Consider the following 27,386-nt stretch of genomic DNA (forward strand, 5'->3'; position numbering starts at 1 on the left):
GACTAAAAGGAGGAGGAGGAAGTAATAATAATAATAATAATAATAATAATAATAATAATAATAATAATAATAATAATAATCTTTATTTATACCCCGCCACCATCTCCCCAACGGGGACTCGGGGCGGCTTACATGGGGCCATGCCCAGAGCAATACAATATAACAGAATATAAATAGAACAACAAATCAAAACACATTGAACAATACAATAAATGATAATATACACTACATACGCAAAATCAGAAGAACAATAGAACAAGTAGAAGAGGAGGAGGAGGTAGAGGGAAAAGATGGGATAAGAGGAGGAGGAAGAGGGGGAAGAAGAAGACTAAAAGGAAGAGGAAGAGAAGAGAGGGAGGAGGAAGAGGCGGAAGAAGGAAACCAAAAGACGGAAGATGAAGCAGAAGAGGAGGTAGAGAAGAGGAAGAGGAAAAGGAAGAGGGGGAAGAAGACAGAGAGAGGGAAAGAGAATGGAGGAGGAGGAGGAAAAGAAAGAGGGGAAGAAGGAGACTAAAAGGAGGAAGAAGCAGAGGAGGAGGAGGTAGAAGAAAAAGACAGAGATGAGGAAAAGAAAGAGTGGGGAAGAAGGAAACCAAAAGGAGGAAGAAAGATGGAGAAGAGGAAGACGAGGAAGAAGAAGATTAAAAGGAGGAGAAAGAGAAGGAAGAGGAGGAGGAAAAGGAAGAGGGGAAGAAGGAAACTAAAAGGAGAAAGAAGCAGAGGAGGAGAAGGAGGAGGTAGAGGAAAAAGACAGAGAAGAAGAAGAAAAGGAAGAGTGGGGAAGAAGGAAACCAAAAGGAGGAAGAAGGATGGAAAAGAGGAAGAGGAGGAAGAAGAAGAGGTTGAAGAAGAAGACTAAAAGGAGGAGAAAGAGAAGGAAGAGGAGGAGGAAAATGAAGAGGGTGAAGAAGGAGACTAAAAGCGGCCTTTCTAAAAGCTTGGTGGCCTCAACATTTCTCCAAGAAGACTCTCAACAGGCTTGACTGGACAATGCCCTGCCACCTGGTTTTCCTTCATGTTCATTTCCCTACATGTGAATTGTATTTTCTCTCTGACCTGTTTGTCCTTCCTTTCAAAATATTCACTCAAGGAAGGATGGATTCAAAGGGGGGGGGGGACCCTTTCAAACCTCCCAAACCATTCCCTTAATAGATGTCATTCATATCCAGTGAGAGCCGCTGCCTTGCCTGCCTCCTCCCAGCCTTTGAAACACTGGAATCAATTTATATTAATGATCTCTTTATTCACCACTGCAAACGTTTGAATATTTAATTTGCTGCAAACAGGCAAGAAATGCATCAAGTGGGAGGGAATGGGACGACTCCCCATTTCCGCTCCGAACAAGGAGCACTCCGTCAATATGTTCCTTCTTCAGCACTGGGGTGGGTTTTGCTCCAGGAGATACACCAAACAAGGAGCGTCTACACTGTGGAATGAATGCAGTTTGACACCACTTGAACTGCTATGGGCTCAGTGTCACAGGGTTTGTAGTTTTGCTAGGTCTTGAGTCTTCTCCGCCAAAGAGAGCATTGAGTCAAGGCAGTTCAAATAGTCTCAAACTCAAACTTTGGCCTTCCAGATGTTTTGGACTTCCACTCCAACAACTCCCAACAGCCTACCTGCTGTTAGGAATTGTGGGAGTTGAAGTCCAAAACACCTGGAGGGCTGCAGTTTGCCCATGCCTGCTCTACATTTTAGATGCACCGAAGGATGGACTTGGCTCAAGACCTTCAAAAACTGGACTCTGGCTTTTGTTGATGTTGGAAATCCACCAAACCAGACCAGGAGACCTACGCAGTTAAAAATAATTGTAATGAAAGGAAACTTCTTCCCCTGTCCCTACATTCTTGTTCCCTTCGAACATTGGGAAGAACGTCTTGCCTATAGAGAGTAAAATATACTGTCCGCATCCAGAGAAGGACCACCAAGATGACCAAAGGTCTGGAAGCAAAGCTGGTTTAGTTTGGAGAAAGACATCCAAAGACAATAGGATGGCTCTCTTTAAACAACAGATGAGATATTATGGAGAAGCACCTACATAAAGGCACTGGATCCCACCTGATCTTGGAAGCTAGGCAGAGCCTGTTGGATTATGGATGTATGTATATGAAATGTAAATCAAGTGATTCTGCTGTTTTGCAAGAGTGTGTGTTTCAGTAATGAAACAGTTAACAGCAGGCTAGTTAGACTGACAGCCTGCTGTTGACCTATCAGGCATGATTTCCGGCCTTGGAGGTCGGGAACTTCCTTCGGACCGAGGAGTGTGTTTCTTATCTCTGTGAGTTGAGCTGGTGCTTGCCGAGCGAAGAGGCAAAAGAGAATGCCCCAGCTCAGAGCGATGGCTTTTGCTGTGTTTTGTAAATATGTATTATAGCTATTGAAATAAATGTTTGGACTTCAGATATGGATGTGTTTGAGTCTGACATTTGAACAGAGGAATTGGTGAGGCAGCCGATTCACCAATTCATCAGGGTGCTGGAGAAGATGATTGATGGAGCTTGAAGAAACCCACCCAGCACGCACCCTGACCCCACTCTGACAGAGCCAACCATGGTTGGTATTTGGATGGAGACCACAAAGGAGGACTTGGAGCTGTAAGTTCTATTTCAGAGGAGGAAACTGGCAAATTCCTGAAATTCATAGGGTTACCTTGAGTGGGCATTTGACTTGAAGGCACCTATACATATAGACATATCATGTAGAAGTTATGACACATTTCTTCTTGGCTCCAGAAAACAAACCAGAGGGTTGACATTGGACGGAAAATCCAGGAAGAATTGAACTGGGAAAGGTCTCAAAGAGTGGGACAAACTGCTCACATCCAGAGAAAGGTGACATGTCGACTAAGATGGTCCAAGATCTGGACACCAAGGCTTACAAGGAAGAACTTGAAGTTGTCCTCCTAGAAGCCCCTAGTGCCTGGAGAATCATGGCTGGAAACCAGTGATATAGAAGATGGATATGGACACAGATGTCTCTTCTGTAGAAGAATGTTTAAGGTGTTCAATATGATCACGTGCCCCTTGATTCCACCTGTTCTGAGTTATCTTAAATGCTATAGACTTCTGGGAGCCATAGTCCAAGGACAACAGCAGAGTCTCATTTGGGAACCCACTGCTTTGTATCAACAGATGTTCTGTTGGTTCCCAGATAGGTTCCCAGAAGTCCGTAACGCCTGGAGAACCACCACTGGAAACCAGTGATACAGAAGATGGATATGGACATGGATCTCTCTTCTGTAGAAGTTTGGGATCAAGCATGATCACGTGTCCCTTAATTCCACCTGTTCTATCTTAAATGCTATGGACGTCTGGGAGCCGTAGTCCAAGGACCCCACTGCTTTGTATCAACAGATGTTCTGACAACAAACACACAAGAATCAGAAGAATCCTCTTGAAGCCTATCAGCAAAATAGATTCCCAGAATCCCGTAACACCTGGAGAACCACCACTGGAAACCAGTGATACAGAAGATGGATATGGACATGGATCTCTCTTCTGTAGAAGTTTGGGATCAAGCATGTTCACGTGTCCCTTGATTTCATCTGTTCTGAGTTATCTGAAATGCTATGGACTTCTGGGAGCTGTAGTCCAAGGACAACAGCAGAGTCTCATTTGGGAACCCACTGCTTTGTATCAACAGATGTTCTGTTGGTTCCCAGATAGGTTCCCAGAAGTCCGTAACGCCTGGAGAACCACCACTGGAAACCAGTGATACAGAAGATGGATATGGACATGGATCTCTCTTCTGTAGAAGTTTGGGATCAAGCATGATCACGTGTCCCTTGATTCCACCTGTTCTGAGTTATCTTAAATGCTATGGACTTCTGGGAGCCGTAGTCCAAGGACAACAGCAGAGTCTCATTTGGGAACCCACTGCTTTATATCAACAGATATTCTGACATCAAACACATGAGAATCAGAAGAATCCTCTTGAAGCCTATCAGCAAAATAGGTTCCCAGAAGCCCGTAACACCTGGAGAACCACCACTGGAAACCAGTGATACAGAAGATGGATATGGACATGGATCTCTCTTCTGTAGAAGTTTGGGATCAAGCATGATCATGTGTCCCTTGATTCCACCTACTCTGAGTTTGCATTATGATTTTACAAATCAAGCACCAAAACATCATGTTTTACAACAAACTGATAGACAAAGCAGTTCAATACACAGCAATGTTATGTAGTAATTACTGTATTTACGAATTTAGCACCAAAACATTGCAACATTTACTACAAAAACTGCTGCGGCTCAATCACATAGTCGCTTCTGACTCTTCGTGACCTACAAAAACATTGACTGCCTTGGATAATCTAGAACATTGGATAAGTGAAGCTTGGATAAGTGAGACTCTACTGTATTATTGACACAAAGACACAATATAATGCAGCAAATGAGATATATATGTAGGATTTCGTATCGCAAAATCACAAATCTAACACTTCCCAATTGTTTAGGACTGTGTGATGTATTATTACAGTAGAGTCTCACTTATCCAACATAAACGGGCTGGCAGAACGTTGGATAAGCGAATATGTTGGATAATAAGGAGAGATTAAGGAAAAGCCTATTAAACATCAAATTAGGTTATGATTTTACAAATTAAGCACCAAAACATCATGTTATACAGTAGAGTCTCACTTTTCCAAGCCTTGCTTATCCAAGCCTTTTTTGTAGTCAATGTTTTCAATATATCGTGATATTTTGGTGCCAAATTCGTAAATACAGTAATTACAACATAACATTACTGCGTATTGAACTACTTTTTCTGTCAAATTTGTTGTATAACATGATGTTTTGGTGTTTAATTTGTAAAATCATGACCTAATTTGATGTTTAATAGGCTTTTCCTTAATCCCTCCTTATTATCCAAGATAGTCGCTTATCCAAGCTTCTGCTGGCCCATTTAGCTTGGATAAGTGAGACTCTACTGTACAACAAATTTGACAGAAAAAGCAGTTCAATAGGCAGTAATGCTATGTAGTAATTACTGTATTTACGAATTTAGCACCAAAATATCACGATGTATTGAAAACATTGACTACAAAAATGCGTTGGATAATCCAGAACGTTGGATAAGTGATACCAACTCTCCTAGGCTTCAGGAAAGCCTTAAAGACATGGTTGTGCACGCAAGCTTTTAATGAATGAGAACATGGAGTTTACATAACCTGTATGAAGACCTGAGGATTCTGGATGAATGGATTTTAATCTTGGACATTCTTAAATTTTTATATAATGTGATTTTATTTTGTAATGGTATCTGTTTTATATGAACTGTTGTTTTGTAGATTGTTTTATATGAATTGTTGTTTTTATATTGTTTTTAGGCATTGGATTTTTGCCTATTTACTGTACTTTGAGTATCCTCGGAGAGAAAGGTGGGGTAAAAGTGATGTAAATAATAATAATAAATAATAAATACAGTAGAGTCTCACTTATCCAAGCTAAATGGGCCGGCAGAAGCTTGGATAAGCGAATAACTTGGATAATAAGGAGGGATTAAGGAAAAGCCTATTAAACATCAAATTCGGTTATGATTTTACAAATTAAGCACCAAAACTTCATGTTATACAACAAATTTGTCAGAAAAAGTAGTTCAATACGCAGTAATGTTATGTTGTAATTACTGTATTTACGAATTTAGCACCAAAATATCATGATATATTGAAAACATTGACTACAAAAATGGCTTGGATTATCCAGAGGCTTGGATAAGTGAGGCTTGGATAAGTGAGATTCTACTGTAAGTGAGTGTTGGATAAGTGAGACTCTACTGTATGTAGAATTTTGTATCGCAAAATCACAAGTCACAAAAAAACTTCCCAATTATTTAGGACTGCGTGATGTATTATTACTATTAACAACATTGAGGCTGGGTGGCCATCTGTCAGGGGGTGCTTTGCTTGTGCTTTTAGTGCACAAAGGCAGAAGGGGGTTGGACTTAATGGCCCAAGGGGTCTCTTCCAACCCTCTTTATTATTATGATTATGATTAACATTGAAGCTGTATTTATTCCTGTTTTATTTTTTTAACTTCCAAATAAGATATGTGCAGTGTGCATAGGAATGTGTGACTCCTCTTTGTACGTCTGTCCTTTCTCTCAGCCTTGCAACCCAGCTGGGCGGTAGGCTTGGGCATGGCCGCCTCCTTGGCTGGGCTTCCTTCAAAGGCAATCAGGGATCCTTGCCAAAAAAGGAGGACGAGGAGGGAGGAAAAAACCCTTGGCTCTTCCACAATAGCCGCCTTGATTGGCAAGCTCCCCCTCCCGTGTTTAGCATTAATTCGGTGCAACTCGATGGCCACATCTGTCATTTTAATTAGAGCTGCAAGGCACTCCCCGGCCAGCATCACACACCATCCAGAGAGAAAGATAGAAGGATAGAAGGATGGCTAAATGGATGGATGGATGGATTCATAGAGACTGACATATAGATGGATAGATAGGTAGAAGGGTGGATGGAGGGAGAGAGATAGACAGGTAAGTCAATGTATGTAATAATAATAATAATAATAATAATAATAATAATAATAATAATAATAATCCCCCCGCAAGTGCCACCTTGACGTGGTGGGGGGGCTTAGCCATTCCGAGGATATTGTAATATGAAATCCAGCATATCTATCTTGTTTGCTGTGTCATAATAAAATAATAATAATAAGATACTGTGGGACTTCCGAATCCAGATTGACAAAGTTCTGGAACACAACACACCAGACATCACAGTTGTGGAAAAGAAAAAGGTTTGGATAATTGATGTCGCCATCCCAGGTGACAGTCGCATTGACGAAAAACAACAGGAAAAACTCAGCCGCTCTCAGGACCTCAAGATTGAACTTCAAAGACTCTGGCAGAAACCAGTGCAGGTGGTCCCAGTGGTGATGGGCACATTGGGTGCCGTGCCAAAAGATCTCAGCCGGCATTTGGAAACAATAGACATTGACAAAATTACGATCTGCCAGCTGCAAAAGGCCACCCTACTGGGATCTGCACGCATCATCAGAAAATACATCACACAGTCCTAGACACTTGGGAAGTGTTCGACTTGTGGTTTTGTGATATGAAATCCAGCATATCTATCTTGTTTGCTGTGTCATAATAATAATAATAATAATCATCATCATCATCATCATCACCTGGGCCATACCTGTCATAAGATATACTGCTGGCATTATAAAATGGACACAGGCGGAACTGGACAATTTGGGCAGAAAAACAAGAAAACTCATCACTCGCAGTGATGTTGACCAGCTATATCTGCCTCAAAGATCAGGGGGCAGAGGACCCTTACAAGTCAAACAAGCAGTCAAAGAAGAAGAACATGCCCTGGCAGAATATGTAAAGCAAAGTGAAGAACCTGCTTTGATTGAAGTCAAAAATCAGAAACTCCTCAAAGCACAGCAGACAAAAAATCAGTACAAGAAAACCGCACTACAAACTAGAGCTGACAGCTGGCACAACAAAACATTGCATGGAAAGTTCCTTGACAAAATTGAAGGAAAAGCTGATAAGGAGAAGACCTGGCTCTGGCTCACGAATGGGACCCTGAAGAAGGAGACAGAAGGCCTGATCCTTGCAGCCCAGGAGCAAGACATCAGGACAAAGGCAATTCAGGCCAAGATCGAAAAATCAGCTGATGACCCAAAATGCAGACTGTGCAAGGAAACCGACGAAACCGTTGATCATATCCTCAGCTGCTGTAAGAAAATCGCACAGACAGACTACAAACAGAGGCACAACTATGTGGCCCAAATGATTCATTGGAACGTATGCCTCAAGTACCACCTCCCAGCAGCAAAGAACTGGTGGGATCACAAACCTGCAAAAGTATTGGAAAATGAGCACTTGTGATTTTGTGATACGAAATCCAGCATATCTATCTTGTTTGCTGTGTCATACAATAAAATTATTATTATTATTATTATTATTATTATTATTATTATTATTATTATTATTATTATATTCTTATACCCCGCCTCCATCTCCCTGCGGGGACTCGGGGTGGCTTACAAATACAAAACGAACATACAATAACCTCAAATACCGAAAACATACGATAAAATCACGATGTATCTATGGCTGGCTGGCTAGTTGGATGGATGAGTAGATAGATAGATCGGTAGATGAATGGGTAGATAGATAAATAGGTGAATGGATGGATAGATAGGTAGCGAGATGGATAGATAGATAGATGAATGGATAGATAGATGGATATGTATGGTTGAAGACTTTCATGGCTGGAATCACTGGGTTTTTGTGAGTTTTCCAGGCTGCATAGCCATGTTTCAGAAGCATTCTCTCCTGACGTTTCACCCACACCCATGGCAGGCATCCTCAACAGACCACACTGCCATAGATGTGGGCGAGAATGCTTCTGGAACATGTCTGTGCAGCCCGGAAAACTCACAGAAACCCACCAATAGAGAGATAGATAAATAGATCAAACCAAACTATTAGAAGGAGAATTTAGGAGGATAGGGGAAGCTCCAGGGATCCAGTCCACATTGAGGTCAACTTCAGACCAGACTGGATTCCCAATGGGAATGAGAGACAGCAGTTTACTCGCCAAGGTCAATGACAATGACAGTGATTTTGCTATTTAAAAAAACAAAATCAGTTCAGGAAACGTATCACAGCAAATTATAACTATTTCACTTGAAGATCTAGCTCAATCTAGCTGGACCAGAAAGTCTGGACATCCTCAAGGCACCAGATCCCACCTGATCTTGGAAGCCAAGCAGGGCCAGTCTTGGATAGTACTTGGATGGGAGACAAACCAATGCTGTCAGAAGGGGAAACTATCAAAACTGCCTCTTTATTGAATTCACAGCTTGCCATAAGCACACACATACCCCTCAGCGAAAAGCAAAACCACTGCGCCCATGTTTGCCAGGAAGCGTGAAAAGGAGTGTTGCGGGGCCATTTGTGTGTCTGCAGATTTTAATTAAAAAAGGAGACGACTGCTGAGTTGGAGAAGTTCATATTCTTCCTTCTGCTTTTTTCCCCTATTTTCTAAAAGATTTGGGAGGGTATTGATATATAGAGAACTGGTGAGATGGGTGGATGGATGGATAGTTGAATAGATTTGATACATAAACAGATGACTAGATAGATGGATGGATAGATACATAGAAGAATACATAGATCAAAAATTAATTACAAAATTATATAAAAAACTATTAGAGTGGGCTACAGTAAAAGATCAAATAAAGGAGTGCATGGTGAAATGGGTCCAGAATGTGAGACACCAGATCCAATTAAAAAGTTGGGCCGGGCTGTGGCGCAGCTGGCTAGTAACCAGCTGCAATAAATCACTACTGACTGAGAGGTCATGAGTTCGAAGCCCCTGACCATTAAATAGCCCGGCTTGCTGTTGACCTATGCAGCCCCGAAAGACAGTTGCACCTGTCAAGTAGGGAAATTTAGGTACGCTTTATGCGGGAGGCTAATTTAACTAATTTACAACATCATAAAACTGCCAGCAAAACACGAGGAAAGGAATGAGGAAGTATAGCCACTAGTGGACGGTGAAGCAACAGCTCCCCCTGTGGCCGGAATTGTGAAGCTGGAAAAAAATATTAAATGCTTCTGTGTCTGTCTATACTGTATGTTGTTTGTCTGTTGGCCTTGAATGTTTGCCATATATGTGTTCATTGTAATCCACCCTGAGTCCCCTTCGGGACAGTAAGTAAGTAAATAAATAAATAAATAAGGTTTGGAACTGGGGTCTTAGATATACCTATGTATATGACATGCGAGAAAACTGGTTAAAAATGCAATACAGTTGTATATTACAAAATTTCCAAATGTTATAAAAACACATCTGGCAAATGCTGGAAGTGCGAGCAACAGACGGGCACTTTTTTCACTTATGGTGGACATGTCCAAAAGCCCAACTCTATTGGAAAGACATAAACGAAGCCATACAAACGATTTTAAAGATAAAAATTAAAAGAGAACCTGAGTATTTTTTACTTGGAATGTTAGACATTGAACACGATAAAAAATAAAGAGATCCTGTTCAACTACTTGGTCACCGCCGCGAGAATAACATATGCCAGGCTTTGGAGACGAAAGGAGATCCCAAGTAAGGAGGAATGGTTAAATAAAGTCATGGAAGTTTTGAATATGGATAAACTTACATATTGGTTATCTCCAAACCAAGGTTTATCAAAGAAAGAAACTAACTGGGACCTGATAAAGGACTACTTAAAATAAATGAAATTTGATCCTATCTGCTGAACAGATACAACCTTAGAGAATGATGAGGACGAAGGAGATGTGGTGATTTACCAATTTCTACGAACACCTAATTAAAAAAAATCTATGATGAACCAGTTAAAGTTAGATGGAAGTCAACATTTTTTTCCATATTATTTTTTTCTATTTTTTTCTTTTTACCATATCTATATATATAAAAGGGTAATGAAATTTCGGCCTAGGACAAAACAACAAAACTACACATCCCAGAAACACTAAACTTGGCAGCACAACCCCTCATCCATGCCTCTACGTTCATACAACAAAAAGATCTAGCTACTCCAGAAAACGGCCAGGCTTTGAGACTGCAAAGCTATTCACTGCTATTCCACCTTGCCAACAAAGGATTCCCATAAGCCACAGCAACGCGTGGCCGGGCAAAGCTAGTATCTATATATATAAAAGAGTGATGGAATCCTGGCACCGAGCAAAACAACAAAACTAAACACCCCCCAACCTCGAAATTTCACAACACAATCCATCATCCATGCCTTGAGGTTGAAACCACAAAATATCATGTCACGAACCTCCACAGGGCCTAAAAAAAACCAAAAACTGGAGCTATTCAGTGCAATTCCAATGGGCCACAGCAACGCGTGGCAGGGCACAGCTAGTTTTTTATATATTTTTTCCTTTTTTTTCTTTTCTCTTATTTCCTACTTTCTATAAACAATTAGTGTTCTCCCACTTTCGGAGTAAAAATTCAATTACTTGCTAATTCATACTTTTTTTATCTTCAAAGATAAATTTTCCAATAAAAATATTTCCAAAAAAAAGAGATAAATAAATAGATGGATAGATGGACAAATAGGATGAATGGCTTAGGATCTCACCATTGCTAGAGATACCTCCACAGAATGAGTCACTGACCAGGAGGTCATAAGTTTGAGGCCTGCTTGGAGCTATGTTTGTTTGTCTTTGTCCTGTGTTAAAAAGGCATTGAATGTTTGCCTAATATGTGTAATGTGATCCGCCCTGAGTCCCCTTCGGGGTGAGAAGGGCGGAATATAAATGATGTAAATAAATGATGTAAATAAATAAGCCATTTCCAAAGGACCTTCCAAAGCTCCTGGGACTTGGACACGTGTTCTGGTTGCGTGTCTCCAAGGCTTCTCCAGGCAAAGTTTGCTCTGGGCAGGTTGGGCCTTGGCCTCCATCTAAGGCTGAGAGAGTGTGACTCGCTCAAAGGCCGCCCAGTGCCTTTCCACAACTCGAACCCAGGTCTCCAGAGTCCAACCCTCAAACCATGTGGCCAGACTGAGTTTGCCGGCAGCATAGCATTAGATACAGTAGAATGGGAAACTCAATGGAACTGCTGATCCTGGTCACATCTTTTTCTCTTTCTCTCTCTGTGCAAGATACTTTAACAATCAGGGTCATTCATCATTTTCGACAAGTTCTCCAACGATCAGTAAATAGCTTTATTTAAGGCGCAAGTTAACCTGCTGGGGAGATTTTGAGCCTCGTTTCAGGATCCAAAACCCTCCAAATGATAAGCATCTCTCTTCCTTTCTTCTGAAACCCCCGAAGACGAAATTAAGAGTCAACCACTACTTCCTTTTACACACATTCAGTGGATCATTCCCTAAACACAGAGCCTGGGCTTCTTGGAACCAAATTGCTCCCATTTGGAGACTTTTGCCGTCTAAAGGAGATTCCAAGATACAGCTTGGAGGGGGCCAAAAAAAACAAATCCTTTAGACCCAAGTCTGGGCAGATTCTTGAAGACAAGATAGCCAAGCAAGGGATGCGGGAGACAAAAGAGTGACCTTTGGGGATGGGAATAAATAGTTGCAGACCCCACCCCCAATTCCTTTCCCCTAAAATGATTGACACACAGTGCATTAAAGCGCTGAGCTGCTGATCTTGCGGACCGAAAGGTCCCAGGTTCAAATCCCGAGAACGGAATGAGCGGCCGCTGTTAGCCCCAGCTCCTGCCAACCTAGCAGTTCAAAAACATGCAAATGTGAGATAAATAGGTGCCGCTCCGGCGGGAAGGTAACAGCACTCCATGCAGTCATGCCAGCCACATGACCTTGGAGGTGTCTACGGACAACGCCGGCTCTTCGGCTTAGAAATGGAAATGAGCTCCAACCCCCAGAGTCAGTCACGACTGGACTTAACATCAGGGGAAACAGAAGCCTTTGTCAACCTGGCATGAAGAAGACACTATGATAGAAACACTCAACTGGATCGTATACCTTCCTGAAGCTGCTTCCCCTAGAATAATATTGACCTATCTGGTGGCACAGTGTGTTAAAGCACTGAGCTGCTGAACTTGTGGACCAAAAGGTCCCAGGTTCAAATCCCGGGAGCGGAATGAGCGCCCGCTGTTAGCCCCAGCTCCTGCCAACCTAGCAGTTCGAAAACATGCCAATGTGAGTAGATCAATAGGTACCACCCTCTTGAAGTTAAGTTCTTGTACAAATGGTTATCCTTGATCGGTTGCATCCGCATGGGTAATTTCTCTAATAGCCTCAGGGTTCAACTCACTTTTGGGTTCTCCCCCATGTTCTCATAGCACTTTTAACTTCCTCCATGTTTACAAGTCTCACTTAGTGCACTTTGAGCAGCCCATCCTTATCTTTTATTGCTGCGTTTTAACTTTGGCTTATTAATGGTTTGATTTTAATCGTTATGTTTTAATTTTCATTCGTGTGTTTTCGGTATTTGATGTTTTATGTATGTATACTTGTTTTGCATTTGTAAGCCACCCTGAGTCCCTTTGGGGAGATAGAGGCGGGGTACAAGAAGAAAATTATGATTATTATTACAGTAGAGTCATACTTATCCAACACTCGCTTATCCAACGTTCTGGATTATCCAACCCATTTTTGTAGTCAATGTTTTCAATACATCGTGATATTTTGGTGCTAAATTTGTAAATACAGTAATTACTACATAACATTACTGCGTAATGAACTACTTTTGTGTCAAATTTGTTGTCTAACATGATGTTTTGGTGCTTAATTTGTAAAATCATAACCTAATTTGAAGTTTAAAAGGCTTTTCCTTAATCCCTCCTTATTATACAACATATTCACTTTTTCTGCCGGCCCGTTTATGTTGGATAAGTGAGACTCTACTGTATATTATTACCACTCTGGCGGGAAGGTAACTGCGCTCCATGCAGTCATCCCTATGGCCACATGACCTTGGGGGTGTCTATGGACAACGCCGGCTCTTTGGCTTAGAAATGGAGATGAGCACCAACACCCAGAGTCATGACTGGACTTAACGTCAGGGGAAAACCTTTAACTTTAAAATGATTGAAATAGTTTGGAAATACGTTGTTGAAGGCTTTCATGGCCGGATCACAGGGTTGTTGTATGTCTTTCAGGCTGTGTGACCATGTTCCAGAAGTATTTTCTCCTGACGTTTCGCCCACATCTATGGCAGGCATCCTCAGAGGTTGTGAGGCATGGATAAACTAGGCAAGGAAAGGAATATATATATATATCTGTGGAGAGTCCAGGGTGTGACAAGAGTCTTTTGTCAGTTGGAAGCTAAGGCAAGAGCCAAACCTTTCCAATGCTAATTTGGGTGATTAACTGAAATATTAATGCTAGCTTCCAACTGACAAAAGACTCTTGTCACATACTGGACTCTCCACAGATATATATTTTTTCCTTTCCTTGCCTGGTTTCCCCATACCTCACAACCTCTGAGGATGCCTGCCATAGATGTGGGTGAAACGTCAGGAGAGAATACTTCTGGAACATGGCCACACAGCCCGAAAGACATACACCAACCCAGTTTGGAAATGGGTTGGCGAACTCTGCTAAGTTTTCCTCGCCTTCCTTCTGCGAGGAAGCTATTTGAAGAATAATCAATCAGGAGCCAAGAATTTTTTTTAAAAAAAAGTGGGGTGAAAATATCAAAAGAGAAGGAAGGTTGACATTTGAGGGTGCAATGAAATAGTTGTGGATTTTCCTTTTCTTTCCTGAAGGTAATGGATAATGGATTGGGAATAAGGTTGGCCAACTCTAAGTCGCTTTCCTTCTATGTCTTGCAAGACAACCGGTCAGGGAAGAAAGAGAAGGAGGAGAAAGCAGGGGGAAAATTGCTCTTTGGTGATGGGAATAAATAGCTGCAACCTCCAAGACCCCCACCATCACCTTTCTTTTCCCTTTAATAATAGAAAATAGGTTGGGAATAGTTTGGCCAACTCTAGCTTGCTTTCCAACCTTTGAGAGGAATAGGTTGGCCAACTCTGAGCCACCTTCCGTCCTTTGCTCCTTTGCGAGGAAGCCGGTTGAAGGATAACCAGTCACAAAGCCAATGAAAAAAGGAAGGGAGGGGTTAGCCAGGGGATAACCAGGGGATGGGATTAAATAATTGTAGACCCCTCCCACACACACACATTTCTTTCCCTTAAAATAATAGGAAGAGGTTGGCCATCTCTTTAAGTTGCCTTCACCTTCCTTCTAAGGGAAAGCTATTTGAAGAATTACCAGTCAGGAAGCTTAGAGTAAAAAAAAAAAGGAATCGGACGAAATAACAAAAGGAGGAGATTGTAGAAACCCACTCTCCTCCTCCTTTATTTCCGCTAAAATAATGGAAATATTTTTGCCAACTTCTGCAGGGAAGCCATTTGAAAGATAGATTTAAGGGGAAAAAAGAGTGGGGAGAAATAACAAGGGAGGGTGGCTAAATAATTCCAGCTCGCCCCTTTTCTCTCCCTCAAAATAAATCGGTGGGTTGCTATGAGTTTTCCGGGCTGTCTGGCTATGTTCCGGAAGCATTCTCTCCTGATGTTTCGCCCACATCTATGGCAGGCATCCTCAGAGGTTGTGAGGTCTGTTGGAAACTAGGCAAGTGGGGTTTATATGTCTGACTTTTGGGTTGCTGGGCGTTTCCCAGGCTGCCTGGCCATGTTCCAGAAGCATTCTCTCCTGACCTTTCGCCCACATCTATGGCAGGCATCCTCAGAGGTTGTGAGGTCTGTTGGAAACTAGGCAAGAGGGGTTTCTATATCTGCGGGGGAAAGAATTCTTGTCTGTTGGAGGCAAGTGTGAATGTTGCCACTGGCTAGCTTGATTAGCATTGAATAGCTTTGCAGCTTCAAAGACTGGCACTTGGAGCCACCCTGGACACAGCATATTATTTGAGAACACCGAAATGCCGGACTGCTCTAACAAACACCACGTCGGACGATACAGAGAAGCCGTTGAAATCCACAATCTCAACAGAAAGGAGGAAAGCATGAAAATGAACACAATCTGGCTACCAGTACAGTAGAGTCTCACTTATCCAAGCTAAACGGGCCGGCAGAAGCTTGGATAAGCGAATATCTTGGATAATAAGGAGGGATTAAGGAAAAGCCTATTAAACATCAAATAAGGTTATGATTTGACAAATTAAGCACTAAAATGTCATGTTAGACAACAAATTTGACAGAAAAAGTAGTACAATACACAGTGATGTTATGTTGTAATTACTGTATTTACGAATTTAGCACCAAAATATCACAATATATTGAAAACATTCAAGGCGAAAATAGCTTGGATTATCCAGAGGCTTGGATAAGCGAGTCTTGGATAAGTGAGACTCTACTGTATTTAAAAAAACCCTCTAAAATCAGGACAGTAAATAAATAACAATACTCTGAAAACAGGGGAATTCCAGATAGGTAACAATCCGGGCCAACTAACACCTCCCAACAAAGGATTCCCCCAGGAAGGAAGCAGCCAGGCTTTGAAGCTGCAAGGCTTTTCAATGCTAATCAAGGTGATTGCAATATTCAAGCAGACAAGAGTTCTTTCTCCCACTCTGGATCTATAAACCGCACTTGCCTCGTTTCCAACAGACCTCACAAACGCTGAGGATGGCTGCCATAGATGTGAGCGAAACGTCTGGAGAAAATGCTTCTGGAACATAGCCAGACAGTCCGGAAAACCCACAGCAACCCAGTGATTCCGGCCATGAAAGCGTTGGTAAAAAGGTAAAGGTTTTCCCCTGACGTTAAGTCCAGTCGTGACAGACTCTGGGGGTTGGTGCTCATCTCCATTTCTAAGCCGAAGAGCCGGCGTTGTCCATAGACACCTCCAAGGTCATGTGGCCGGCATGACTGCATGGAGCGCCATTACCTTCATATTGATCTACTCACATTGGAATGTTTTCGAACTGCTAGGTTGGCAGGAGCTGGGGCTAACAGCGGGTGCTCATTCCGCTCCCGGGATTTGAACCTGGGACCTTTTGATCCGCAAGTTCAGCAGCTCAGCGCTTTAACACACTGTGCCACCAGGGGACAACAATAAAATAAAAAAGCGTTGGACAACAATAAAAATCCGTTGGAGAGCAACTCAGCTTAGCCGGAGCTGTCCAGCTTTCCTCGGTGCTGAAACAGACTCTATTCTCTTCTCAGCTTCAACCCAGACTCTGCAACCCACAAGGGCTACCTAAGCTCCACATAATTTCCAACGCTGTTCTTGTATGTTTTCTGGGCTGTCTGGTCATGTTCCAGAAGCATTCTCTCCTGACGTTTCGCCCACATCTATGGCAGGCATCCTCAGAGGTTGTGAGGTATATGAAGAAACTAAGCAAGGAAGGTTTATATATATCTATGGGAAGTCCAGGGTGAGAGAAGAACTCTTGTCAGTTGTGAATGTTGTGGTTAGCATTGAATAGCTTCATCTCCTGGCTTCGTCCTGCCTGGGGGCATCCTTTGTTGAGAGTCATTAGCTGCCCTTGGTTGATTCACGTCTGGAACTCCTCTGTTTTTAGAGTCTTGCTTCTTATTTACTGTTCTGATTAATTTTTTAAAAATTTATTTCTGGAAAACATACAACAACACTGTGATCCCGGGCATGGAAAGCCTTCGACGACACATTTCCAACGCTCTGATCGGGGGATAGAAAACTTTGAGAGCCTCCAAGTGCTGCCTTGTGAGGAAGGAGAGAAGCGAATTGGGTTTGAGGCAGGGAAAAGAGAGAGGTGGATCCTTAAAAGGATGCTACAGCTCCCGCAGACACCCCACTCTTCCTTTAAAGGATGCTACACTTCTCCCAGACACTCCACTCTTCCCCTAAATCATGCCACAAGTCCCCCAGAAATCCCCATTGCGTGGAGAAAGGCTCTAGATATGTGCCTTTGTGCAAGTCAATCTCCAAATGGATCCAGAGAGGGGTGTGTAATGCATTCTGTGGAGAAGCAAAAGCATGCTTTTTAATGCTCGGCTCGGTTCCGGCAAACCCACCCTACACCGCTTCCCTTCCAAGCTTCAGGAGATACAACCAAGGCATTGAATTGGAAGGGAAAGATGTCGAAAACGAGAGCCTCTTTCCTCTCCCGTTGCCCCCGAAATCCGAATAATATAACCGTTGGGTTGTTGTATGTCTTTCGGACTGTGTGGTCATGTTCCAGAAGCATTCTCTCCTGACGTTTCGCCCACATCTATGGCAGGCATCCTCAGAGGTTGTGAGGTATGGATAAAACTAGGCAAGGAAGGTAAAAATATATATCTGTGGAGAGTCCAGGGTGTGACAAGAGTCCTTTGTCCGTTGAATGTTGCAGTTAATCACCCTAATTAGCATTGGCACACCCCGGACTCTCCACAGATATATATTTATCATTTTATTTTATTTATTACAATATTTATATCCCGCCCTTCTCACCCAACAATAAACGCATATATAAAAATTATACAGTGCGATATAAATCAGTTAAAAATATTATTAACTTACATCAGGATTCATAAAACACATTATAAAATACAGTTCAAAAAACTGGGTCTGTCGATTGAGTTCCAGTTGTACATGATAGTCATTATTATCCTCTGAAGATGCCTGCCGTAGATGTGGGCGAAACGTCAGGAGAGAATGCTTCTGGAATATGGCCAGACAGCTCGAAAGACATACAACAACCCTGTGATTAACTACAACATTCACACTGGCCTCCAACTGACAAGAGTTCTTCTCTCACCCTGGACTTTCCACAGATATATATATATAAACCTTCCTTGCTGAGTTTCTCCATACCTCACAACCTCTGAGGATGCCTGCCATAGATGTGGGCGAAACGTCAGGAGAGAATGCTTCTGGAACATGGCCAGACAGCCCGGAAAATATACAACAACCCTGTGATTAACTACAATATTCTAACTGACATAGAGTTCTTCTCTCACCTTGGACTTTCCACAGATATGTATAAACCTTCCTTGCTTGGTTTCTCCATACCTCACAACCTCTGAGGACGCCTGCCATAGGTGTGGGCGAAACGTCAGGAGAGAATGCTTCTGGTACATGGCCAGACAGCCGGAAAGACATACAAATAGACAACAAATAGAACCATTCTTCCTACCTGCCCCTAGGAAAGAGAGAGCCGGCTTTCGTGCTTCCTTTCGTTCTTGCTTTCTCTCCTCCTTCTGGCTGCCTGGCGCGCTCCCTCTCTTTTCCTCCTCCTCTCGCGGGAGGCGAGCCTCCTTCTTCTTCTTCTTCTTTCTCTTCTTCCTCCTCCTCCTCCTCTTCTTCCTCTCTCTCTCCGCCAAATCCTTCGGCCGCCACTGCGTCAAGAGCCGGCTCCTTTGCGCCTTGCTTTGGGAGAGAATCTGTGGGTCAGTTCCCCACTCCTCCTCCTTGCCTCCTTCTTCGCTCCCTCTCTCCGCCCTCTTGCTCTTCTTCCCCACCGAACGGAGAAGGAGAGGAATCGATGGACGCCGAAGATACGGAGAAATACACCCAGGCTCAAGCACGGAGCGAGCCCCACGCCGGTCCTGCTCCCCGCGCGATCCGAGGAGGAATGGAGGGAGTCGGGGAAGAAGAGGAAGAGGAAGGAGAGGAGGGAGGGAGGGGCCGGGGAGGGGCGCCTGTCTGTGTGTGTGTGTGTGTGAGAGAGAGAGAGAGAGAGAGAGAGAGAGAGAAGGAGGGAAGGGAGAGGGAGGCGCGCCTGCGTGGGTCTCCGCCACCGAGAGAGGAAGAGCCTCGCGCGGGGAACCCCACGCACAGCCTGCCCTGCCCGCCTCGCCTTCTCTCTTTCGCCCCTTCCCTTCTCCTTCCTTCCTTCCTTCCTTCCTTCCTTCCTTCTCTTCTTTTTCCCTCCCTTCTTTCTCCCTTCCTTCATCCCTTCCTTCCTCCCGCTTTTCCCTTCCTTCCTTTCCTTTCCTCCTTCTTTCCTTTTTGTCTCTCTTTCCTTCCTTCTCTTCTTTTTCCCTCCCTTCTTTCTCCCTCCTTCCCTTTCTTTTCTCCCTTCCTTCATCCCTTCCTTCCTCCCGCTTTTCCCTTCCTTCCTTTCCTTTCCTCCTTCTTTCCTTTTTGTCTCTCTTTCCTTCCTTCTCTTCTTTTTCCCTCCCTTCTTTCTCCCTCCTTCCCTTTCTTTTCTTCCTTCCTTCATCCCTTCCTTCCTCCCGCTTTTCCCTTTCTTCCTTTCCTTTCCTCCTTCTTTCCATTTTGTCTCTCTTTCCTTCCTTCTCTCTCTTTTCCCCGTCCTTTTCGTCTTTGACGTTCCTTCCTTCCTCCAGTCCCTCTTTCATTCCTTCCTCCCATTCCTTCCTTCTTTCCTTTTATCGTCCTTCTTTCTTTCCCCGTCTTTCCTTTTCTTTCTTTCTTTCCTTACTTCTTCCCTCCCTCCCTTCCTTTCTACTTTCCTCCCTCCCTTCTTTTCTTCCTTCTTTCTTCCCTTCCTTCCTTTTTTCCTCCCTCCCTCCCTTCTTTTCTTCCTTCTTTCTTCCCTTCCTTCCTTTTTCCCTCCCTCCCTCCCTTCTTTTCTTCCTTCTTTCTTCCCTTCCTTCCTTTTTCCCTCCCTCCCTCCCTTCTTTTCTTCCTTCTTTCTTCCCTTCCTTCCTTTTCCCTCCCTCCCTCCCTTCTTTTCTTCCTTCTTTCTTCCCTTCCTTCCTTTTTTCCTCCCTCCCTCCCTTCTTTTCTTCCTTCTTCCTTCCCTTCCTTCCTTTTTCCCTCCCTCCCTCCCTTCTTTTCTTCCTTCTTTCTTCCCTTCCTTCCTTTTTTCCTCCCTCCCTCCCTTCTTTTCTTCCTTCTTTCTTCCCTTCCTTCCTTCCTTCTTTCCTCCCTTCTTTTCTTCCTTCTTTCTTCCTTCCCTTCTTAACTTCCTCCCTCCCTCCCTTCCTTCTTTTCTTCCTGTCTTCTTTCTTCCCTTCTTCCTTCCTTCCTTCCTCCCTTCCTTTTTTCCTCCATCTCTCCCTCCCTTCTTTCCTTCCTTCTTTCCTACCTCCCTTCTTCCCTCTCTTCCTCCCTTCTTTTCTACCTCTTTTCTTCCTCCCTTCTTTCTTCCTTCCCTTCTTAACTTCCTCCCTCTCTTCCTTCTTCTCTCCCTTCTTTCTTCCTTCCCATCTTACCTTCCTCCCTCCCTTCCTTCTTTTCTTCCTCCCCTCTTTCTTCCCTTCTTAACTTCCTCCCTCCTTTCCTTTTCTTCCTTCTTTCTTTTTTCCTTTCTTTCTTCCCTTCTTTCCTCCCTACCTTCCTTCTTTTCTTCCTTCCCTTCCTTCCTCCTTTCTTTCCTCCCTCCCTCCCTCTCTTCTTGCCAATCCTTCTCCCAGGAGTCCTTCTTCTCCGCCCTTGGCTTGGCTTCTCCTTCCCACTTTCCCATCCTTGCTCTGCCTCCCCATAAAATGTCAGGAAACTTTGGGGAAATATATTACTATTATGGATATTATGATTGCATAGCATTGAGCCCAAGGCTCTGATTGCCTTCTTTCATCTCCAGGATGAATGACACCCAAGAACAGCCTCCTTCTCTCCTTTACCTTGTGCTCTCTCTTTAAGAACCTTCCTGGCCCCAGACCAGAGGTGGGCGGGGCCTAAAATGGGCGGGGCCAGTGCCCAGTATCGTATTTCTGTGTGTATATCCGCACTCTCTTTTTTTTTTACAACAACAAACTACCTCCAGCGTTTTTTTTCTAGACCACAAATCCCATAATCCCCCACTTCCTGGCATCAAGCTTCAGCTCAGAATCCCTGTCGAGGTCCTCATCTCAGAGTCTTTGTATCTTATCTTATAATCATCATAATAGTATTTATTATTCATAATATTAATATCAATATTTATTATATTAATATGAACCTTATTGATGCTTTCTGTAGGTCCTCACTATTATTATTATTAAATGACTTCTTTCCATTCCTTTATTGGATTACTATAATTCTGCCTCTACTATTGTGCTATTTCCATCAGAAGCAATTCAATATTGCAGGGCTGGTGATTATTATTATAAGGTAATTTTATAATGCGATCAATAATGGATGAGAGTTCAGGGATCCGTTTCCAGCCGGGAGGAAGGGCCTCAGGAACGCAAGATCTTTGTCCGGACGACACAAAGACCCACAAAACCCACAGGGTGTGGGTGCAAAAGAAGCCATATATAGTACACTGCTCTACATCAGTGGTTCCCAAACTTATTTGGCCTGCCGCCCCCTTTCCAGAAAAAATATGACTCAGTGCCCCCTGGCAAGGGAGGCGTGGCTTACAGGGGTGGGCGTGGCTGGGAGGGGAGGTGGGCGGGGCTACAAATGGGCGGCCAGGACTGGGATGGGCTGAGTTACAAGCTCTGAGGCAGGGCTGAGCTTCTATCCCTGTCCTGCGGTGCCTGCCAGGATACAGGAGGCGGGGCTAGAGGAGGGGGCGGGGCCTCTTCCCAAGTGCCTGATGGGGCTGGACCTCTATACCCCACCCCCGTATTCTAACAAGCGCCTCAGGGGAGGTATATAGATGCTCAGCCCTGTCTCGCGCTCTTGGGAAGTGGCCCCGCCCCCACCCCTAGCCCCTCCCTTGAGTCCTAAAAGGCCTCTCAGGAGAAGTATAGAAGCTCAGCCCTGTCTCATGCTCTTGGGAAGAGGCCCCGCCCCCACCCCTAGCCCCACCCTTTAGTCCTAAAAGGCCTCTCAGGAGAAGTATAGAAGCTCAGCCCTGTCTCAGGCTCTTGGGAAGAGGCCCCGCCCCCACCCCTAGCCCCGCCCGTTAGTCCTAAAAGGCCTCTCAGGAGAAGTATAGAAGCTCAGCCCTATCTCAGGCTCTTGGGAAGAGGCCCCGCCCCCACCCCTAGCCCCGCCCGTTAGTCCTAAAAGGCCTCTCAGGAGAAGTATAGAAGCTCAGCCCTGTCTCAGGCTCTTGGGAAGAGGCCCCGCCCCCACCCCTAGCCCCGCCCGTTAGTCCTAAAAGGCCTCTCAGGAGAAGTATAGAAGCTCAGCCCTGTCTCGTGCTCTTGGAAGAGGCCCCGCCCCCACCCCTAGCCCCTCCCTTGAGTCCTAAAAGACCTCTCAGGAGAAGTATAGAAGCTCAGCCCTGTCTCATCCTCTTGGGAAGAGGCCCCGCTCCCACCCCTAGCCCCACCCTTTAGTCCTAAAAGGCCTCTCAGGAGAAGTATAGAAGCTCAGCCCTATCTCAGGCTCTTGGGAAGAGGCCCCGCCCCCACCCCTAGCCCCGCCCTTTAGTCCTAAAAGGTCTCTCAGGAGAAGTATAGAAGCTCAGCCCTGTCTCATCCTCTTGGGAAGAGGCCCCGCCCCCACCCCTAGCGCCGCCCTTTAGTCCTAAAAGGCCTCTCAGGAGAAGTATAGAAGCTCAGCCCTGTCTTGTGCTCTTGGGAAGAGGCCCCACCCCCACCCCTAGCCCCACCCTTTAGTCCTAAAAGGCCTCTCAGGAGAGGTATAGAAGCTCAGCCCTGTCTCATGCTCTTGGGAAGAAAATTTGTTGTATAACATGATACACAGTAGAGTCTCACTTATCCAAGCCTCGCTTATCCAAGTTTCTGGATTATCCAAGCCATTTTTGTAGCCAAAGTTTTCAATATATGATATATTGATATCATGATGATATTTTGGTGCTAAATTTGTAAATACAGTCATTACAACATAACATTACTGCGTATTGAACTGCTTTTTCTGTCAAATTTGTTGTAAAACATGATGTTTTGGTGCTTAATTTGTAAAATCATAACCTAATTTGATGTTTAATAGGCTTTTCCTTAATCTCTCCTTATTATCCAAGATATTCGCTTATCCAAGCTTCTGCCGGCCCGTTTAGCTTGGATAAGTGGGACTCTACTGTGTGTGTGTGTGTGTATATAATTTCAAAGGATTGTGATGTTTTATGCAGTTTGATGGTGAGGGGCTTTGTGTCCTTGAATCACATGGCACGGAGTGTGGATCTGCATTCATTCAGAAGCCTGCATTCAGATTCGAAAGGTAAATACCAACAGATAAGGTCACCTCCGAACCTGGTTATTATAGTTGCCGTGAATCGACAAAGGCACCTCTTTCAGAGCCCAATATCTGAAAGGAAGCACGGATTAGCCGAGCGCGGTGTCCCATGAATAATTGCCCCCCATTTTCCTCACCGTCCGTATTTTTCATCGGGGCTTATTCGTATGTGCTAAGTTATAGCAACAAACGGCCGAGAGAAACGTGAGCCGAGATAAAGTAAAACACTTTAACGGGCATTTGAATTTGGGAATAAAGGTTTTCTTTCCTCTCCATTACTCTTATCCTTTTTAGGAAATTAACAATCTGGCGTTCTGGTGCCTGTGCTCTCCAAAACGCATCCAAACAGGATGCGGGAAAGATCGTTCCAAGCAGAAAGTCGTACGTTTTGGAACATTAACCTCGGCCTTAAAAGGACCGGGAGATTGACGGGTTGCTGATCTATCCGCAAAGAAGGCCACAAACCAGAGAGAGGATTCTGGTGAAAGTGGGATTAAAGGGCACACAGGCAGAGAGCGGAGGAAGGAAGGGACATCTAATAAACATGAGTGGTCACATGGCAGTGGATACATGGTGGCACATATCCAAACAGCAACCCAGATTTTTAAAAATGCCTATTTACCTTAATGAAAGGAGCCTCCGGTGGCAAAGTGCGTTAAAGCGCTGAGCTGCTGAACTTGAAGACCGAAAGGTCCCAGGTTCAAATCCCGGGAGCGGAGTGAGCGCCCGCTGTTAGCCCCAGCTTCTGCCAACCTAGCAGTTTGAAAACATACAAATGTGAGTAGATCAATAGGTACTGCTCCGGCGGGAAGGTAATAATAATAATAATAAGAAGAAGAAGAAAATAGTAATAAGAAAATAATATAAGAAAATAATAATAAGAAAATAATAATAATAATAATAATAGTAAGAAAATTGCACAGACAGACTACAAACAGAGGCACAACTATGTGGCCCAAATGATTCATTGGAACTTATGCCTCAAGTACCACCTCCCAGCAGCAAAGAACTGGTGGGATCACAAACCTGCAAAAGTAATGGAAAATGAGCACGCAAAGATACTGTGGGACTTCCGAATCCAGACTGACAAAGTTCTGGAACACAACACACCAGACATCACAGTTGTGGAAAAGAAAAAGGTTTGGATAATTGATGTCGCCATCCCAGGTGACAGTCGCATTGACGAAAAACAACAAGAAAAACTCAGCCGCTATCAGGACCTCAAGATTGAACTGCAAAGGCTCTGGCAGAAACCAGTGCAGGTGATTGGCACATGTGCCAAAAGATCTCAGTCGGCATTTGGAAACAAAAGACATTGACAAAATTACGATCTGCCAGCTGCAAAAGGCCACCCTACTGGGATCTGCACGCATCATCCAAATACATCACACAGTCCTAGACACTTTGGAAGTGTTCGACTTGTGATTTTGTGATACAAAATCCAGCATATCTATCTTGTTTGCTGTGTCATAATAAAATAATAATAATAATAATAATAATAATAATAATAATAATAATAATAATAAGTTTATTTATATCCCGCCTCCATCTCCCCCGAAGGGGACTCGGGGCGGCTTACAGAAAAATCAAAATACAAGCAATGATAAAATATGAAACATCAAAGGACAACAACAAAAACCAATAATAAAATATACACAATAGACAAAAAACCACAACACAGAATTAAAACATCAGATTAAAAACAATGAGGTTGCAATAGTGGATAAGCAAGGTGCACATTATGAGTGACAAATTCGTAAATAGATAAAGTGCATTAGAGTCATTTAAGGTCACATTAGGTAGGGAGGAGTCCTGAATAATATCAAGCAATCAGGAATCAGGAGAAGAGCGACCAGTGCAAAAAGGTCGAGGAGCATAATAATTGTGATGGAGAAAGGCGATCTTAACCAAAGGCCTGGGTGAAAAGCCAAGTTTTCAGACTCTTCCAAAACGCCATCAAGGTGGGGGCGTTCCATGCTGTCATGCCAATGGCCACATGACCTTGGAGGTGTCTACGGACAACGCCGGCTCTTCGGCTTAGAAATGGAGATGAGCACCAACCCCCCAGAGTCGGTCACGACTGGACTTAACGTCAGGGGAAACCTTTACCTTTACCCTTACCTTAATGAAAACAAGCCTGGGAAGGATATTCCATATGTCCCAAATGTTAATGTGGGATTTGTGTATTGGTAGTGTTTAAATGAAATTAGTGTCTTGTCAGTATTGCATACCGATTGCATCATCCAGAGTTTACTATAGTCTGGAAAGCATTAATTGCTAAGAAGCTGTGATGACATTGATGTGTGGCTGGAACTGGGGAGTGTCCAGACACAAGTGTGTATGCATTACTGATTGCATCAGTTCAGTTCTGTTCTGCTGTCTGTTGAGAAGTCAAGTCCTGTGTCCATTGTCTTCAAGTCTGTTTGTCTTTATTACTGCTTTCAGCAAAACTTGTATATAGTTTTACCATCGTCTCTGATGTCTCTTCGTGCTACGTTCCTCTGACTCCATCCAACTGCTGCTGCGCTGCGTAAATTCCTCGGACACCAAATGCATGGCACTGAATGCCCAACATTGAGATTGTTTTAGGATCAATTGGACCTGGTTTCCAGCTCCTGGATGGCCCTATAGACCAGGCATGGGCAAACTTGTATATAGTTTTACCATTGTCTCTGATGTCTCTTCATGATACGCAGCTGCTGCGCTGCGTAAATTACTCGGACACCAAATGCATGGCACTGAATGCCCAACATTGAGATTGTTTTAGGATCAATTGGACCTGGTTTCCAGCTCCTGGCTGGGCCTATAGACCAGGCATGGGCCAACTTGGGCCCTCCAGGTGTTTTGGACTTCAACTCCCACAACTCCTAACAGCCTCAGGCCCTTTCCTTTCCCACCTTGTCCGCTTAAGTTTCCCATTGAATGACATGATGGCAGCTTCTGGCTTCCAAGAAGTTGGAGTGGTGGCATCCCATTTCCTGGTAGGCTCTCAGAGCACATGTGTGAACTCATGCGTGTTCTGAGTCTCCATGCCTTGAAGGCATCTCTTCACCTTGGCAGTAGGATGTCCTTGGCACATCGACCACATGGAGATATCCGAAGGAGAAATGTACTGAACACGCAAGAATCAAAACACAGAGAAAGATTGCATTGCGTGGGGCGGGATGGTGGTGCTAGTAAATATTACGGCAGCGCTTCATAAATGCATAATACAGAAAGCTAAGTAATATGTGTTGACTCTGAATGAGGAAATATTAACCCTGCTGAACAAAGCCACAAATTGAAGAGGAGTTTAAGGGTCTCTCTCTCTAGAAGCGAAGATGACTGAAATGATACTATTTGGCCATATCGGGAGAAGATATGGGGCCGGGCTGTGGCGCAGCTGGCTAGTAACCAGCTGCTATAAATCACTACTGACCGAGAAGTCATGAGTTCGAAGCCCGGGTGGGGTAAAGCCTCTGACCATTAATAGCCCTGGCTTGCTGTTGACCTATGCAGCCCCGAAAGACAGTTGCACCTGTCAATTAGGGAAATTTAGGGACGCTTTATGCGGGAGGCTAATTTACAACACCATAAAACTGCCAGCAAAACACGAGGAAAGGAATGAGGAAGTACAGCCACTAGTGGATGGTGAAGCAACAGCTCCCCCTGTGGCCGGAATCGTGAAGCTGGAAAAATGTTAAAAATGCCTCTGAGTCTGTCTAATGTATGTTGTTTGTCTGTTGGCATTGAATGTTTGCCATATATGTGTTCATTGTAATCCGCCCTGAGTCCCCTTCGGGGTGAGAAAAAAGGGCGGAATATAAATACTGTAAATAAATAAATAAATAAGATATGAGGCCCTAGAAAAGACAACAATGCTCAATAAGGTGGGAAGGAGTAGGAAAAGGGTCACTGCGGGTAAATATACTTGTTCAAGGAAGCCGTAAGAGTTTCCAAGAGCTGAGGATAACAGAGTGACTTGAGGACCTCTCATTCG

The 27,386-nt window shown here is 43.9% G+C and overlaps 1 protein-coding gene across 3 annotated transcripts in view; it reads right to left on the reverse strand.

Annotated features, from left to right (window-relative positions):
* Window positions 1-27,386, reverse strand: part of elfn1 (extracellular leucine rich repeat and fibronectin type III domain containing 1) — a 364,525-nt gene that overhangs the window by 211,633 nt on the left and 125,506 nt on the right. For 2 of the 3 annotated variants that reach the window (XM_062964143.1, XM_062964144.1), the window contains exon 1: window positions 18,564-18,989. The exons of the other annotated variant lie outside the window; for it this stretch is intronic. The gene's annotated coding sequence lies outside the window, so the exon portion shown is untranslated. Of the gene's footprint in view, window positions 1-18,563; window positions 18,990-27,386 lie in introns of those variants that run through there. 3 annotated transcript variants of the gene reach the window in all.

The sequence above is a fragment of the Anolis carolinensis genome, unplaced genomic scaffold (genome assembly GCF_035594765.1).
Source record: "Anolis carolinensis isolate JA03-04 unplaced genomic scaffold, rAnoCar3.1.pri scaffold_13, whole genome shotgun sequence".
Lineage (NCBI taxonomy): Eukaryota > Metazoa > Chordata > Lepidosauria > Squamata > Dactyloidae > Anolis > Anolis carolinensis.